Here is an 18,677-nt window from a genome sequence, read left to right as displayed (position 1 = left end):
GGTAATATAGTAATTTCAACAATAAATAAGATGACACAGATTTTTACTCATAAATCGCATTTGCCAAATGCGTTTTATGCCTTTCATTCTCTGCTCTTAGAGTTTTTCAAGTTTTCAATGACATGACATTTTTTTAAATGATAAAATATTTATCTTTTCCTGATAATATAAAAGTAATAAATGAAATAAATAAATATATTTTAAAAATAGTGGACAAATAAAATTAAACGGAAGGGGTAGTATAGTAATTTCAACAATAAATAAGAAGACACAAAATTTTACATAAATCGCATTCACTGAATGCGTTTTATGCCTTTCATTTTCAGCTCTTTCGATTTTGATTTCTGAGAAAGGTTTTTCAAGTTTTCAATGACATGACGTTTTTTGAAAATATAAAATATTTATCTTTTCTTGATATTATAAAGATAATAAATCAATAATATCATTTGCATGAAGACCTTATTGCAATTGGCATATTTGTTGCTGTTACACATCTGATGCTTTTGGTTTGAAGTCACATTCCTGTCTGTCACTCATGTTGTCTCTCTGGATGCTGGAACAGAAAATTCGCTCTGGGCAGTGAAAGAGAGAAACTATCAATGGCGAAAACAACCTGAAGAAGCCTTCCCCGTCAGTATGTAGTTATCAATTTTTTGAACATTACATACCACACCATCTTAGGTAGGAGTGCAGTCTAAATGAAAATTTGAAAAATGTCGAACAAGTTTTAAGTACATTTTATAGTCAGGACTGAATTTTGTATGGTATCGCCTTTTGACTGCACTCTATACATTGTAGTCGCGTGGAAGTTCACATGATGAACTACTCTACCTCCAATTTTCATACTAAAGAAATTTACAGAAAATACAACTCTTATAAAACACAGCTGAAACAAATATAGAGAAGGATAGCATGTCATTTACTACAATGCATTATCATATCGACTAAGACCAACAATTTGCAAGAAGCTTACATATTACTAATCTTACAGGGTCCTAAAACTTCTAACTACCAAAAAATCTTGCAATTTACAAAGCTAGGATAAGCACATATATGTTTCATTGTCATAGTCAGTCTTACAAATACTGAGATCATCCAAAGTGCTGAATTCACCTAAAAGAGATCCATAGTTATCGATGATTGGTAAGCCCAGTTTCAGTGAAAATTTGACTGCCCTATTACCTGGAAGTTGCACCCATTCCCCCATCTCTAAATCTTCATCATCCTCTTGACCTTCTTGTTTCTCCCCTGCACTAGAATCAGTTGGCATATCGAATTTTTTAGACTGATAAGCATGGAAAGCTTCTTCAGCAGTGCCTATTTCGTGAGAATCAATCCTTTCCTCAGTTCCACCATTTGATGAGTTTGAGATTGTAACATTAATTTCTGATCCACCAGCTGATTCGAGTTCACGATTTACATTTTCATGTCCTGACTCAACATTGACTAATTTCTCTGATTTCTCATCTTGTGTAGAATGAGTTTGCTCATTACCACATTGCTGCTGGGCATGGACTAGTCTCTCAAACTCGAGCTTCTTCGATTGATAAGCCTGGGAAGCCTCTTCAGCAGTGCCAAAAGTCCCCAACCAAATTCTTTTCTTACTGATGGGATTTCTAATCTCAGATGTATATTTACCTGAATCCTTTCTCTTGTGAACCCTAAAGAAACGTGTTATTGTTTTGTGAGAATCAATTCTTTCATTTCTTCTCATTCTAGCAGTATTTAAGGTTTGATCATGATTAGCCACAGATAAGGATGGCACAACAGGTGATTCAGGCTGCTGAACTTGAGCACAGTCCTTCAGTTTATTCTCCTCATCACCCTGCTGACCTAATCTCTTAAGCTCGGACTTCTTGGACAAATAAGCTTGTGAAGCCTCTTCAACGGTGTCAAAAGTTCCCAACCATACTCTCTTATGCTTAATTCTGTCGGTAATCACAGCACCATACCTCCCTTTCTTTTGCCTTCGAATTCCAATTAAGCTTATCTTGGCTTTAGGATCGCAACTTGTAGTAGTATTACACTCATCACATGATTCTGTACCATGTACATTATCCATTAGACGTGCAGTTTCTCTAGAAGACTCGAATTCTTTTCCTGATGTCTTGTTCTTGTGAACCCCAACAATATCTGGTGTTGCTTTGTGAGAATCGATTCTCTTATTTCTTCTACCACCACTAGCAGCATTTAAGGTTTGGTCATTATCCATAGACAAGGATGCCACAAGTGATTCAGGCTGCTGAATTTGATCACGAGTCTCATTATTACCCTGCTGATTTAATTTCTCATTCTCAAGCTCAGACTTCTTGGAGAAATAAGCTTGTGAAGCCTCATCAACAGTGTCAAAAGTGCCCAACCATACTTTCTTATGCCTAGTTGTGTCTGTAATCACAGCACCATACCTCCCATTCTTTTGCCTTCGCACTCCAATTAAGCTTATCTTGGCTGTAGAATTGCTTGTACTAGTATTACACTGATCAGATGATTCTGTGGCATGGACACTATCCATTAGACATGAGGTTTCTTTAGTAAATTCAGGTTCTTTCTCTGACGTCTTGCTCTTGTGAACACCAACGACATGTGCTGTTCCATGAAAAACAGTTCTTTCATTTCTCATACCCACACTAGCAGTACCTAAGGTTTGAACATCAGCCACAGACAAGGATGCTTGTACAACAGGTGATTCAGGCTGCTGAATTTGATCACAATTCTTCTTTGGTCTATTCTCCTTATTCCGCTGCTGGCGTAATTTCTCATTCTCAAGCTCAGACTTCTTGGAGAAATAAGCTTGTGAAGCCTCTTCAACAGTGTCAAAAGTGCCCAGCCATACTTGCTTATGCTTAGTGGTGTCTGTAATCACAGCACCATACCTCCCATTCTTTTGCCTTCGCACACCAAGTAAGCTTATCTTGGCTTTAAGATTGCTTGTACTAGTATTACATTCATCAGATGATTCTGTGTTGTCGACAACACTAGCCATTAGACGTTGGGTTTCTTTAGAAGATTCGGGTACTTCTCCTGACATCTTGTTCTTGTGAACCTCAACAATATGTGGTGCTGTTTCGTGAGAATCAATTCTTCTATTTCTACAACCCACACTAGCAGTATCTAAGGTTTGATCATTAGCCACAGACGAGGATGACAACACAACAGGTGATTCAGGCTGCTGAATTTGATCACAATTCTCCGTGTCCTTATTGCCCTGTTGTTTTAGTTTCTCAAACTCAGACTTCTTGGAGAAATAAGCTTGCGAAGCCTCTTCAATAGTGTCAAAAGTTCCCAACCATACTTGCTTATGCCTAATTTGGTCTGTAATTACAGCACCATACCTCCCAGTCTTTTGCTTTCGCACACCAAGTAAGCTTCTCTTGACTTTAGGATTGCAGCTTGTTGTAGTATTACACTCATCATATGATTCTATGCCATGTACATTCACCATTAGACATGTGGTTTCTTTAGCAGATTCGGGTTCTTTCCCTAACCAGTTCTTATTCTGAACCTCAACGACATGTATTGTTTCGTGAGGATTGATTCTACTCACACTAGCAGTATCCAAGGTTTGGTCATTTCCCACAAACAAGGATGTCTGCTGAATTTGATCAAGATTCTCCTTTGGTTTATTGTCCTTATTACCTTGCTGTTTAAATTTCTCAAACTCAGACTTCTTGGACAAATAAGCTTGTGAAGCCTCTTCAACAGTGTCAAAAGTGCCTAACCATACTTGCTTATGCCTAATTTTATCAGTAATCACAGCACCATACCTCCCATTCTTTTGCCTTCTCACTCCAATTAAATTTATCTTGGCTTTATTAGATGATTCTATGCCACCATGGACATTAGACAGCAAACATGGTGTTTCTTTAGAACAAGATTCCATGCAAATAAAGGGTTCTTTTTCTTGGAATTTGTGCATGTTAGAACTAAAGCCTTTGAACTCCTCAGTACCCAAGAATGCCCCTTTTTCCCCCATTTGCCATTCATTTACAAATAAGGGCATTTTACCATCAGTTTCTTGTTTGCTTCTATCAGCAGTACTTTGTGCTTTGTGATTTGTGTGTTGTAAAGGAATAGTAGACTTTACCTTATCAACAAAAATCTCTGACTGCTCAATTTGTGTTATCTTCTGTTTCTTGCTGCTGCTTTCTTCTTCTTCTTTTTCATCTGCTAGTAGTCCTTCTTCATCAGTTTCCATGGACATTATGTAACAAAAAAAAAAAACTACAATGTACAGTGAATTGATAAATTTCTTGATGAGATGAAAGATGGAAATGGATTTTTTTTTTAAAAAAAATTATTGATTGAGCATTTATGAGAGTGTTTTGCCACTTGAGTTCTTTCTACAGTAGTAGTACTCCCTCTTCTGTTTTACTTGGCCCAGTAAAAATAGATATTTCATTATTCAAAAAAGTTTTATTATTTTTTGTTATATTATTTTTAATGTTAAAATAACTAAGTTAAATTTAGAGTTTTAAAAGATTATAAATAAAATTAATTTAGTAGAATAAATATATTAAACAATAGAGCCAAGCAATATAAAAAAGGGAGTATTACAGTAAATTTTCCACTTGGACACATGTTTTTTATTTTTGTTTGTTAATTGTTGCATGTTGATTTTTATATTCTCTTTTTGTTTATTAATTGTTGCATGTTGATTTTTATATTCTCTTATTTTAGTCAGAAAGGGTTCTTCTTTCCATATTGTTGTCTCATTATTTAGTACAGTGCAAATGAGATTGTATTAATGATAACTTGTCTTTAAAATACCTTGGTGATGCTAAGGGGATGTTTGGACATACAATTTTTTCCTCTTTCTTCTTCTTCAAAAATAAAAATAAAAATGAAATGTTTGGTTATAGATTGCACTTTTTTTAAAAAAAAAAAAAAAAGTTTCAAGTTTGAAATAACGATTTTGATAGTTTTTCAAGTAAATATTTTTTCACTCACAAAACTTCTACTTTTTTTCAAGTTATAATTTTTAAATATCTTTCAATTTTTTCCTTCAAACATCATAATTTTTATGTTTAAATGCCTATTAAGTCATCTACTCCTCATAGTCAATTAGATATATTCATAGGGTAGCTGTTTTGTTAATGTTTTTCATTTAGTTCCTCCTGAACTTACGAACCTTTTAGAGCACGGTTTAAAAATTAATTTTTAAGCAAACTGAAAATTTTGTGATAAAATGTTAGACCATCATCTAAAATTTCGTAAGTAATTTGTAAATGTGAGACGACAATTCAATATTTTATCTATGAGATTGAATATCATATGAGCAATTATTTTACTCGAGTCTTGCGATATTTGTAATTTCTAAAAAAAATTTAAAAGAAGGTGACTTGCACAAAAGATTGAACCATAAAAAAGGAACATTTGCACAAACCAACCTTTATCATATTATACTAAAAGTGGGAAGTCACAAACATAAAAGTTGAAATACCATTTTACCCTTATTCTAATTTAAAATATTATAAAATATCTAAATAAGTTAATATTAATTAATAAAATATCTAATTAAATAATACTTAATATTTTAATTACCTAAAGATTGAAATATTTAATTAAATAATGATATTAAAATCACACAAATGGCGAGTGAATGAAAGTTTAGTAGTGTTTTTTTGTCTGTTTAATTTTTTAGAAGTTCAACAGTCTCATTTAATGCTCCATATTCAGTTTTCCCTCAATGTGCCCGCATAATTTATTTACTACAATCTTAAACAAGCATCCTTATTAATCTTTTTCCTCAATTTTTGTTTTTTTTTCCTTTTTGATGTAAAAGTTCTGCCCTTTCTAATTTCCAAATAATATTATTTTTTACTATTCATGTTAAACGTAATACCTCTATAGCTAAAAGTTGTCTGTTCAATTCATATAACTGCATCTTTAAAGGTAGTGTACATTGTACTAACTTTTCCTTTTTCCAACCATTAATTTTTCCTCACAATTTATAATATTCTTAATTGCTCTCTATAAAGGTCCACAATAAGTTGTTTTCTTTTTATTGTTCTATTTGTCTTCTTCTCATATACATTTTTCCCAGGTATGTATATGATCACTGCTATTATTTCACTGTTAATATGTCATTGCTTTTGTTTTGTTACTTTCGTTTCCTCTTGAATTTCATTGGATGTCACTTAATTTATCGACATGTTTTGTTTCTGATTTCTTTCCACCTTTAGCCTTTTGTTTGAGCAATTCTCTAATTGAGGCTTTCGGCTTGGAAAATGTTTGTTATTGTGATACTTTCATACGTATATTTGTCAAAATATAATCCCTATCAATTATATAGATTTTGTTCTATTAGAAATTACATTTATCATTGGTTAACTCATTGTCTTTTTATGTGTAATTATTAATACTTTTACAGGTTTCTTGCTTATTACTTCCACATAATTGGCCTGGTAACACTTTCTCACTTTGTATTTACTTTTCAAAAACTGATTTGGTATTTATATTATTGTTTGATGAAGTATACCAACTGCTTGATTAGTACTTATCTCTCTATCTTTAGAAACTCAAAGTAATCAAAATAAAAATTTTAACTTTGAACAAATATATTTATAGATTATTATCAACTTACTAATTACTTCTAACGTTATCCACAGCCTAATCTTATCCCACAACTTTTAATTTTCTTCGGGCTCTCTGCTTCTTTTATTTTCAGTTAAATTTGTTCATATCCTTTATTTAGATGCAATACAATTTTACAATACTCCAAGTTTTAAATGTATCATATTAATATTCTTATGTCGATAGTTATTAAGGATCTCTATAACAAGTAGTTATTACTTTCTTCCCCAGGTGTACATCACGAAATTGACAATGATCCCATGCATCCAAATAAAGATATATGTTAATTGAATTTCCGTACAACTTTAACATATGACTGTACTATGGTGGAGGTTACAATTTTGTAAAGACAAGACACAAGCAGGCATGAAGTATTTGTAATCATAAGCGAAGTTGCTCATATTCATATTTGAACTATGTATTGTTGAACTATCACATAAATTAAATATTTGATAAATTAAGAAAACGTCATATAATTTGTGGATTGTGTACAACTACTGACTATAGTAGAAGTGGCCGAAGTAAAAGAATAACACTAAAGAAACTTTTTCTTTTTTTGTCTTGAAAATGAAGGGGATCATTTAAACTCTATTTGATAGAGTAAAAACACCTCTTAAAGTGAATAAATCACTTTTTATATGGTAATTTATTTCTTGAATTTGTACTTACCCAAATTAAAGCCTCATCTCTATGAGTTTGTGTATAAGAATGCTATTATGTTGTTATTAGATGATGTAAAGTTTGTTTTTTCATGCTACACTAGCTATGTCAAAAGGCACATGGATAACTATAGATAATAATAATAATTTATGTTAATTTGAATGAGACTATAACAAATTTAATATCACGGTACATATGTATCATCTAAAGTCTTGAGTCAAATACTTACTCTATTTACGTTAAATTAATATCTAATATAATGTTAATATACATTAGTTAAGTTTTTTATTTGTACGTTGTTGTGTCGGAAAGATTCTTAGAAAGAGTCTGAGTCAAGTTTTTTAACTTTAATAATTAGTTTTAAAATATAATTGTTCTACTCATTCATCTCAAGTTCAACTACGATATTGTTTTGACATATATGAACACCAATTATCAATTTGAGTTTTTTCCTCTTTTAATTTAATTTTGAATCTCACACTAATATTTTAATAGTATTTATTAATTGTTACGAATACACGTGCAACGCACGTGTCCAAGACTAGTACTTTCTAATGAGGTGAAAAAGATGTATCATGTGTAAAAATTAAACTGAAAAATAACTCAAACTAATAGTAGTAACTCCAGTGTGTGTCTTATCTTTGATTACATAGTTTTTTTTCTTTTTTAAAAATATGAAATGAAGTGTAGAAAAACATTCAAATGGGGAATTATGTCACCTCACCACAATATAAGGAATAATAGAAATAGAAATGTTTCATCAAAAAAAGAAGCAAGATTCTTCATCAGGAATACATTCATTCTTGGTCACAACCTGACTCATGATAATAGGATACCCGTAAAGTACGATTGTGTAACACTAAATCCACGAGATCTTACAAATACAACTTATATGTAGCTTTCCAATCTTTTCAGCTATCAATAGGAGGTCGTAAAAAATTGAAATTATGTTAGGAAAAGTCTTCTCATTTCACAGCCATGACTGAATATTGTATGAGATATTGCATAGACATTAACTACTATCTACTGTCTACTGAATCCTAAAACTTGAAACTGTCAAAAAAGTTGTTGCAATTACACCAAGCTAGAGAAATCGCTGCATTGTCGTTTTAGTTTAACAAATACTAAGATCATCCAAACTGCTAAATTCACCTAATAGATATCCATAGTTATCGATGATTGGTAAGCCGAGTTTCAGGGAAAACATGATTGCTCGATCATCATCACCTGGAAGTTGCACCCATTGCCCCATCCACAATTCTTCGTCGTCCTCTTGCCCCACCCATTGCTGCTGCTTCTCCTCGACTAGTTTCTGAAACTCGAGATTCTTGGATTGATAAGCCCGTGAAGCCTCTTCAGCAGTGTCAAAAGTCCCCAACCAAATTCTTTTCTTACTGATGGGATTTCTAATCTCAGATGTATATTTACCTGAATCCTTTCTCTTATGAACCCTAAAGAAACGTGTTGTTTTGTGAGAATCGTTTCGTTTCTTTCTTCTACTACCCAGATTAGGAGTATCTAAGGTTTGATCATTAGCCATAGACAAGGATGCCGCGACAGGCTGTTGAATTTGATCACTATTCTTCTTCTCTCCCTGTTGGCTTAATTTCTCAAACTCAGACTTTTTGGAGAAATAAGCTCGTGAAGCCTCTTCAACAGTGTCAAAAGTGCCTAACCAGACTCTCTTGTGCCTAATTCGGTCTGTAATCGTAGCAGCATACCTCCCGCTCTTTCGCCTTGTGATTCCAATTAAGTTTCTCTTGACTTTAGGATCACAACGCGTAGTATCGTGCTGAATTTGATCAGACATCTTCTGTGGTTTATTCTCCTTGTTTCCTAATTCGCTTAATTTCTCAAACTCAGATTTTTTGGAGAAATACGCCCATGAAGCCTCTTCAAATGTGTCAAAAGTGCCCAACCATACTCTCTTATGCCTAATTGGGTCTGTAATCCTAGCAGCATACCTCCCACTCTTTCGCCTTCGGATTCCAACTAAGCTTCTCTTGACTTTAGGATCACAATGCGTAGTAGTATTAGATGATTCTTCGCCATAAACATTAGCCATTAAACCGGAGTTAAAGACTTTGGGTGCCTGTTTTTTCTTAGAGGGATAAACACAGAAACCTTCTTCATCGGTGCCTATTTCGTGAGAATCAATCCTTTGCTCAGTTCTGCCATTAGATAAATTTGAGATTGTAACATCAATTTCTGATCCACCAGCTGATTCCAGTGTAGAATGAGTTTGTTTATTACTACTACATTGCCGCTTTGAATCAGCTAGTTTCTGAAACTGGAGATTCTTAGATTGATAAGCCCGTGAAGCCTCTTCAGCAGTGTCAAAAGTCCCCAGCCAAATTCTTTTCTTACTGATGGGATTTCTAATCTCAGAAATATATTTACCTGAATCCTTTCTCTTCTGAACCCCAACGAACTGTGTTGTTTTGTGAGGATCACAATTTTTCTTCAATCTATCCTCCTTATTTCCCAGGTTTAATTTCTCAAACTCAGTTTTCTTAGCGAAATAAGCTTGTGAAGCCTCTTCAACAGTATCAAAAGTGCCCAACCATACTCTCTTATGCCTAATTCGATCTGTAATCACAGCAGCATATCTCCCGTTCTTTCGCATTTGGATTCCAATTGAGCTTATCTTGGTTTCTTCTTCTTCTTCCTCTGTAAGTAATCCTCGTAGATCGGTTTTCATGGCGATTATTAAGTTAAAATAACAATGTACAAACCATCGGCTATGGCATTGAATTGAGGGATTTCATGAATTTGTGAGATGAAAAAATGAAATTGGGATTTGTGTGAATGTCAGAATGAGCAGAGTGTACTAAGGCGCCATCGATTTCCATAGTGCACAGTGCACACAGAGCACTATTATAACCTCCACTTGAAGGCTGACGCGTGTTACTTGCATATTTGTTTGCACATAAGGGAAAATGGTCAAAAATATTTATGTAGTACGGAAAAATGTTCGATTTTAACCCCCATTATATTACTCGGGCTAGTTTGGTACAAAGATTAATAACGCAGAGATTAGTAATGTAGGGATTAATAATGCAACAATTAGTAATGCAGGGTTTATTTTTATCAAGTATTTGGTTCATTGTTTCCTACTTTATCTTGTGTTTGGTTTAAAACTCTATAAAAAGTTTATTTCCAATTATACTCTTGTATTATTATGTAATTGGATCAAGGTAGATAGTTGCCGGACAATGTTATTTTTTTATGACCTTCTAACTAACTAGGTGAAGAACAATTTTGTTGTCATGATTGTTATTTTTTCACTTGAATTATTTGAGGATAAATAATTGTCATTTTAATAAATTTAGCACTCACAAAATGACATTTTTCAATTTAAAAAAAGATAAATCATCTACTTTTAAAACCGATAAGATGGTAAACAATACTTAATAAAATTGAGTAAACCATATACATTTACACATTGCAAGTTATAGTTTTAATATGTATGCAATTTTATAAATTGTTCAAAATACAAATAATTAGAAAACCCCCACACACACACACACACACACACACACATATATATATATATATATATATATATATATACATGCAATTAAGAAACATCATGCGGTGATATGTTTACCTTTTTAATTAGTAAATGTTAAATTCACATTTCAAAAATTGTATTGAATTTATTTAGTAACAAACAACTCTCTCTAATAATTTATATGCTAATTTATTAAATTAATTTACTAATACAAATATAAAACATAAAATCAAGAAAATAAACAAAATGATTAAAATGATTTGAGGGATATTTTTGTCTTTACATAGACTTATCACATGATATTAAATCCTATGTATTACTAATACCTCCAACTCGAAGGTATTAGTAATACATCCTCTAATATCATGTAGGGTGTATAACTGATCCATGGATCAGTTGGTACACAACTACAAGTATAAAACTTAAAATCAAGAAAATAAAAATAATGATTAAAAGGATTTGAGGTGTATTTTATCTTTACATATATTAATTACATGGTATTAAATCATATGTATTACTAATATATACCACCAAATGGAAGGGTAATAACTATATATCCTATAATCCATGTAGGGTGTATAACTAATCCATGGATTAGTTATACATAGGCCCAACATCTTACCAAACATAGTACTATATAGTACCATACATAATATATGGATTATTTCTCCTAATACTTCCTACCAAACGACCCCTCAGTTTCTTAAGGTAAACACTCATTCTCACAAGACACTAACATTTCGATGAGATAAACATCAAGTGACATGTTAGCTCCCTAACTCATTTTATCCCTCCTTTTTGTTTGTTCTTATATCATTAGTATTTTTTTCCCGTCATGGGTAAAGTTCATTAAATTAACAGATATAAATTCATAACTTAATAAATATAATAAGTTCAAGGCTAAGAACTTTAACGATTAAACTCATAGTGCTAGAATCATGGATTCACCTCTAACGTAAGATGCCCTTCTCCAAACCTCTTGTCTCAAAGTCTCTTGAAATATCCAAAGGTTAAAATTGAAATAAACGTTTATTCAATTTATCTAATTTAAGATCAAACACATATTTTTATATCATAGTCACTCAGTCAGTATCCCTCTTTTAATTCAACGAACCAGATATTTATTAAATAATCTTGGCATAAGTAACTTATTCACCAACCAAAGTAACTCTATGTTCAAAAAAGGTTTTAAGAGTGTCATTGTTCCATGTATAGTCAAGTAGGGTCCTTGCAAACTTGTAATACGTCTTTTCCAACATTTTGTATAGGTTTATATAATTAAATTAAACAAAATTCTTCTCCAAAAGCACATTCTCTTGGGTTACTAAGGGGCAGCCTGAAAAATCATCAAGTGAATGAATAATCGATCATAAAATGCATACTTAACACTACTAACAAGGATTTGATGGTAAGTTCTGTTGCTCAAACCGTTAAAAAATGTTGTGTTAGATCCTTCAAAAAATCACTATCTTTGGAGCCTGGAGGATTCAATATGCACACGTCAACATTTTAAAAGAATAGCTACGACTACTGCTTTCCAGGCTGAGTTACTGTATACAGAATCCTAAAACTGCAAACTTATCTAAAAATCTTCTTGCAATTTACAGACTTACAATCTATATGCTATGAGAAATGTAGTTATTGCCCTCTTCAGTCTTACAAATACTGAGATCATCCAAAGTGCTGAACTCACCTAAAAGAGATCCATAGTTATCGATGATTGGTAAGCCCAATTTCAGTGAAAACATGACTGCCCTGTCATCACCTGGAAGTTGCACCCATTGCCCCGTCCATAAATCTTCATCATCCTCTTCACCTTCTTGCTTCTCCCCTGCACTCGAACCTATTGGCATATTGCTTTCCAGCTCAAGATCGAATTTCTTAGACTGATTGCCTATTTTGTCAGGATCAATACTTTGGACAGTTCCTCCGTTAGATGAATTTGAAAACGGAATATCAATATCTGGTGCTGATTCGGGCAGAAATGGCTCACATTTTACATTTTCATGTCCTTCCTTGAGATTAACCAATTTCTCTGATTTCAATTGCTTATAAGTACATTGCTTCTTCTTTTCTTCGACTAATTTCTGAAACTCGAGCTTCTTAGATTGATAAGCGTGGGAAGCCTCTTCAGCACTGCCAAAAGTTCCCAACCAAATTCTCTTTTTAGTGATGGGGTTCTTAATCTCAGACTGATATCTCCCTTTCTTCGTGCTCTTGTGAGCCCCAATAAGATGTGTTTTTTTTTTGTGAGAATCGATTCTTCTAGCTCTTCCACTTCCACTTCCACTTTCTAAGGATGCCACAACAACAGACGATGATTCAAGCTGCTGAATTTGATCACAATTCTTCTTCTTCAGTATATTCTGCTTATTTCCCTGCTGGCTTAATTTCTCAAACTCCGACTTCTTAGAGAAATAAGCTTGTGAAGCCTCTTCAACAGTGTCAAAAGTCCCCAACCGGACTCTCTTATGCGTAAATGGATCTGTAATCACAGCTGCATATCTCCCATTCTTTTGCTTTCGGGTTCCAATCAAGCTTACCTTAACTTCAGGATTGCAACTTGTAGTATTGTTACAGTCATCAGATGATTTTGTGCCACAAACATTAGCCATTTTAAACACTCTGGATCCCTCTTTAGCAATACGAAAAGCTTCTTCAACAGCACCTATTTCGTGCAAATCAATCCTTTTCTCAGTTCCTCCGTTAGATGAATTTGAGATCGGAAAATCAATTTCCGATCCACCAGCTGATTCAGTCTGAAATATTTCACGATTTACATTTTCATTTTCTTGCTTCACATTGACTAATTCCTCTGATTTCTCAGAATTATATTTCCCTCTCTTGTGAACCTCAACCATACCTATCGTTTTGCGGATTCTTTTACTCTTCTTATTTCCCTGCTGCCTTAATTTCTCATTCTCAAACTCAGATTTCTTAGAGGAATAAGCTTGTGAAGCTTCTTCAACAGTGTCAAAAGTGCCTACCCAGACTCTCTTATGCCTAATTGGATCTGTAAGCTCAACACCATATCTCCCATTCTTTTGCCTTCGGATTCCAGGTAAGCTTATCTTCGCTTTAGGATTGCAGTTTGTACTGGTATTACACTCATCTGATTCGAGTTTCATCCCTTGCTTGATATTGACTACTAATTTCTTAGAGCTCAATCCCTCTTTAATGTCCATGTGATTGAGCTGAAAAGGAGTAAATAGGCTTTACCTTTACCAGAAAAAATCTCAGAAACTCCGGTACCGGCCGATGAACTGATGAAGATGACCCGTTTAGGGACCCAGTATCAGGGTCGGAGTATTTTTGGTGAAATGAAAGAGGGAAATTGGGGTTTGTTGTAACTGATAACTTCCTTTCTGAACTCACCTATGCATGCAGAGTATACTATCCCTCTTTCCCATATTATTTTTGGCTTTTCGAAATATAAACTATGTGAATTTAATTTAAATATTGTTAATATTTACAATTCAATATAATTTTAAAATACTAATGAAATTGACTCTCGACAATGAAAATTTCACGAGTCGGAGGAAGTGATACTTTGGAACTCCACTCGTGCTTCATAGCAAGCCATTTAATGTGTGTTTCTTTCTTTGATAAATATTTATCTCTATCGAGTGTTTTGACTTAACACATAATTAAGTATTTTGATGAAGTAAGAATATACTATACATAATATATATATGCATTTACATGTAATACATTTATTCGTTTTGTGTAGAACACTTGGTACGAATAAATTTCTAATAACCACACTTATAGTCTTGCGATATTATTGGCTCACTCTATTTTATTCCAATTAGTTTTTACCTCTCAATGTGGGACTTTTCGGCACGAACTCGGATTTAATCGGGCTCTATTATGAATATCGAACATTCCTTAAACCTGTGAGGTTCTACAGAAGGCTTACAAAAGACATCTCAAGAATTGCAACACAAATTTAGGACCTCTTAGTAAAGAATGTAGTAGCATTCAAGTTTTTTCTTTATAAAGAAATAATCATTACAATTTTCTCATTTTCTCAAGTGTTGTATATTTACATCAGCTGAATGATAAATAGAATTAAAAAAAAAATGCTCTTTCACAAAATGAATAAAACAAAATAATTTTTTTAGGTCTTCTATTTGTTTAACGTGAATAAGTATATTTTATGAAAAAGATGCCATTTTAAAAAGCAATTATAAATGGCTTAGAAACTACTTCTCTTTATACCTAACCTGTATTTCTTGATTTGAAACATGCAAAGGGTGTAAATTACTGATCATTGGATCATAATACTAATTTCGATATTACTAGTCATCTGCAATTTTTGACAATATTGAGGATGTAGCTCAGATGGTAGAGCACGCTATGTTATTTGAACTCTTCAAAAATAGTATCATACACTCGTGTCAGATTCTTCAAAAATTCATTATCTTTGGAGGATTCAATACACACTCGTTAGCAGTATCAAAGAATCCTAACTACACACGTCCCAAGTTATGGCGGAAATTTTCCTTTTGTTTCTTAATTTATTGTTCTTTGTGTTTCTTGGATTTATAGTTCTCTGTTGTGTGGTATTTACAAGTTCAAATTTTGCTTCTTTTTTACAAGGAAAATATCAGACTTGACTTATGCCTGCATCACTGATGCTCATGAAATAGTTAGGATGACCAAAAATTGCAAGAAGCTTACCTATTACTACTATCTACAGAATCCTAAAACTGCAAGCAAATCCAAAAATCTTCTTGCAATTTACAAACTTACAGTTCCTAAGCTATGTGAAACATAGTTACGTTATCAATGATTGTCATCCTCAGTTACAGAAATACTGAGATCATCCAAAGTGCTGAACTCACCTAAAAGATATCCATAGTTATCGATGATTGGTAAGCCCAGTTTCAGTGAAAACATGACTGCCCTGTTATCACCTGGAAGTTGCATCCATTCCCCCTTCCATAAATCTTTATCATCCTCTTGGCCTTCTTGCTTCTTCCCTGCACTAGACTCTGTTAGCATATTGCTTTGCAGCTCGACCTCCTTTGAACTCAGAAGATCGAATTTATTAGACTGATAAGAATCAATACTTCGGACAGTCCCTTCATTAGATGAATTTGAGAACAGAACATCAATATCTGGTGATCCACTAGCTGATTCGAGATGAAATGGTTCACAATTTACATTTTCATGTCCTTGCCTGACACTGACTAATTTCTCTGATTTCCTTTGCTTATTAGTGCATTGCTGCTGCTTTGCTTCGACTAATTTCTGAAACTCAAGCTTCTTAGATTGATAAGCGTGGGAAGCCTCTTCAGCACTGTCAAAAGTCCCCAACCAAATTTTCTTTTTAGTGATGGGGTTTGTAATCTCAGACCTATATCTCCCTGCTGTCTTGCTCCTGTAAGCTCCAATAAGATGTGTTGTTGTTTTGTGAGAATCGATTCGTTTAGCACTTCCACTATCACGAGTAGTAGTATCTAAGGATGCCACAACAGACTGTGATTCAGGTTGCTGAATTTGATCACAGTTTTTCTTCGGTTTATTCTTCTTATCTCCCTGTTGTCTCAATTTCTCAAACTCAGACTTCTTAGACAAATAAGCATGTGAAGCCTCTTCAATAGAGTCAAAAGTGCCCAAGCATACTTCCTTGTGCTTAATTGGGTCTGTAATCACAGCTGCATATCTCCCGCTCTTTCGCCTACGGATTCCAGTTAAGCTTATCCTGGGTTTATGATCACAGCTTGTAGTAATACTACACTCATCAGATGACTCAGCGCTATGGGCATTAGCCTTTACACATGAGGTTGCTTTAGAAGATTTAGGTTCTTCCCCTTGAGAATCGATTCTTTTAGCTATTCCACTTTCACTAGCAGCAGTATCTAAGGATGCCACAACAGACGATGATTCAAGCTGCTGAATTTGATCACAATTCTTCTTTGGTATATTCTGCTTATTTCCCTGCTGGCTTAACTTCTCAAACTCCGACTTCTTAGAGAAATAAGCTTGTGAAGCCTCTTCAACAGTGTCAAAAGTCCCCAACCGGACTCTCTTATGCGTAAATGGATCTGTAATCACAGCTGTATATCTCCCATTCTTTTGCCTTCGGGTTCCAATCAAGCTTACCTTAACTTTAGGATTGCAACTTGTAGTATTGCTACAGTCATCAAATGATTTTATGCCACAAACATTAGCCATTAAACCCAAGATAAACACTTTGGATCCCTCTTTAGCTATACGAAAAGCTTCTTCAACAGTGCCTATTTCATGAGAATCAATCCTTTGCTCGGTTCCTCCATTAAATGAATTGGACATCACAACATCAATTTCTGATTCACCAGCTGATTCGATCTGAAATACTTCACAATTCACATTTTCATTGCCTTGCTTTACATTGACTAATTCCTCTGATTTCTCAGAATTATATTTCCCTCTCTTGTAAACCTCAACAATACTTCTCGTTTCGCGTTTTCTTTTACTCTTCTTATTTCCTTGATTGCTTAATTTCTCATTCTCAAACTCAGATTTCTTAGAGAAATAAGCTTGTGAAGCCTCTTCAACAGTGTCAAAAGTGCCTAACCATACTTTCTTATGCCTAATCCGATCAGTAATCACAGCAGCATATCTCCCATTCTTTTGCCTTCGTATTCCAATTAAGCTTATTTTATCTTTAGGATTGCAGTTTTTACTCGTATTACACTCATCATATTCAAGTTTTTCCCCTTGCTTGACATTAACTACTAATTTCTTAGAGTCCATGTGATTCTGTTGGAAAAAGGAGTAATAAGCTTTACCTTTTATCAGAAAAAATCTCATCAACTCCGGTCACCGGCTGGTCAACTGATGACGATGGTCCGTTTAGGGTGCAGCATTCGGGTCGGACTCTACCATTCGGGTCATCTTGCTGCTCAATTGATCAACTTCCATGGCGATTCTGTTATAAAAAAAAACCGGCAAATACATTGAATTGAATGAAGTATTTTGGATGAGATGAAAGAGGAAAATTGGGGTTTGTTGGAATTCGGAACGAACAAGAGTACTTTCTCGCCTCGACTGTCCATGCAAAGTACTATTCCTCTTTCACATACTATATTTTTTGTTTTTTTTAGATTTAACTATATAAATTTTGATTAATATCTTAATTTTACTTTTTAAAAATATTAACACGAGAAGAATTACCATTTGTATGATTTTTTATTATTCAAATTTTAAATTTCAAATATTATTTAAATGGTTTTTTAATTTTTCACATAAATTGAATTGGAGGAAGTGATATTTTTGGATCTCCGCTCACGCTCCATAACAAGCAACTTGATGTAGTTGCTTAGCATTTCTCGTACTTCTCGATAAAATATTTAGTTGAATATTTTTATCAAATTAATTTAACAAAATTAATAATTTAATAAAGTAAAAATATACATTACACAATATTAAAACATCTTAGTAAAGAATGTATTAGTATTCAAGTTTTTGTTCAATAAACAAAGCCTTCCAATATTCACATTTTCTTAAGTATATGTTGAACATAATCTCAATGATTAGTAAATTGAGATTTTTTGCTCTCTTACAAAATAAATAAAAGAAAAGTTTTTTTTAGATTTTTATGTGTAAAAAGTATAGATCTCTTGTAAGAACGATATATACATATATCTAAAATGATTGACACCATGGGGATGTAGCTCAGATGGTAGAGCGCTCGCTTAGCATGCGAGAGGTACGGGGATCGATACCCCGCATCTCCATTCCTCTGTTTTTTTTTTCCACACGTACGTACTATGTGAAAAGGTATGCTGAAAATAACTAAAAAAGGGTAAAGTATTGACAATAAAAAACAATAGATATAATCAAAATAACATCAATAATAAGATAGAGGAAGAATACAATAGTAGTGAATTGATATGGGAAACCAAATAAGGTAGTATTTTCTAAACTAGTGTCGTACTTA

At 33.5% G+C, this 18,677-nt stretch overlaps 1 non-coding gene across 1 annotated transcript; it reads left to right on the top strand.

Moving 5' to 3' along the window:
* The first annotated feature begins 18,401 nt into the window (after positions 1-18,401).
* TRNAA-AGC (transfer RNA alanine (anticodon AGC)) lies at positions 18,402-18,474 on the top strand. The gene has a single exon. It is a non-coding gene; the product is annotated as a tRNA-Ala (tRNA).
* The last annotated feature ends 203 nt before the right edge of the window (positions 18,475-18,677 follow it).

This window comes from Solanum tuberosum, unplaced genomic scaffold (assembly GCF_000226075.1).
Source record: "Solanum tuberosum cultivar DM 1-3 516 R44 unplaced genomic scaffold, SolTub_3.0 scf00048, whole genome shotgun sequence".
Taxonomy (NCBI): domain Eukaryota; kingdom Viridiplantae; phylum Streptophyta; class Magnoliopsida; order Solanales; family Solanaceae; genus Solanum; species Solanum tuberosum.
This window is presented reverse-complemented; position numbering and strand designations above follow the sequence as displayed.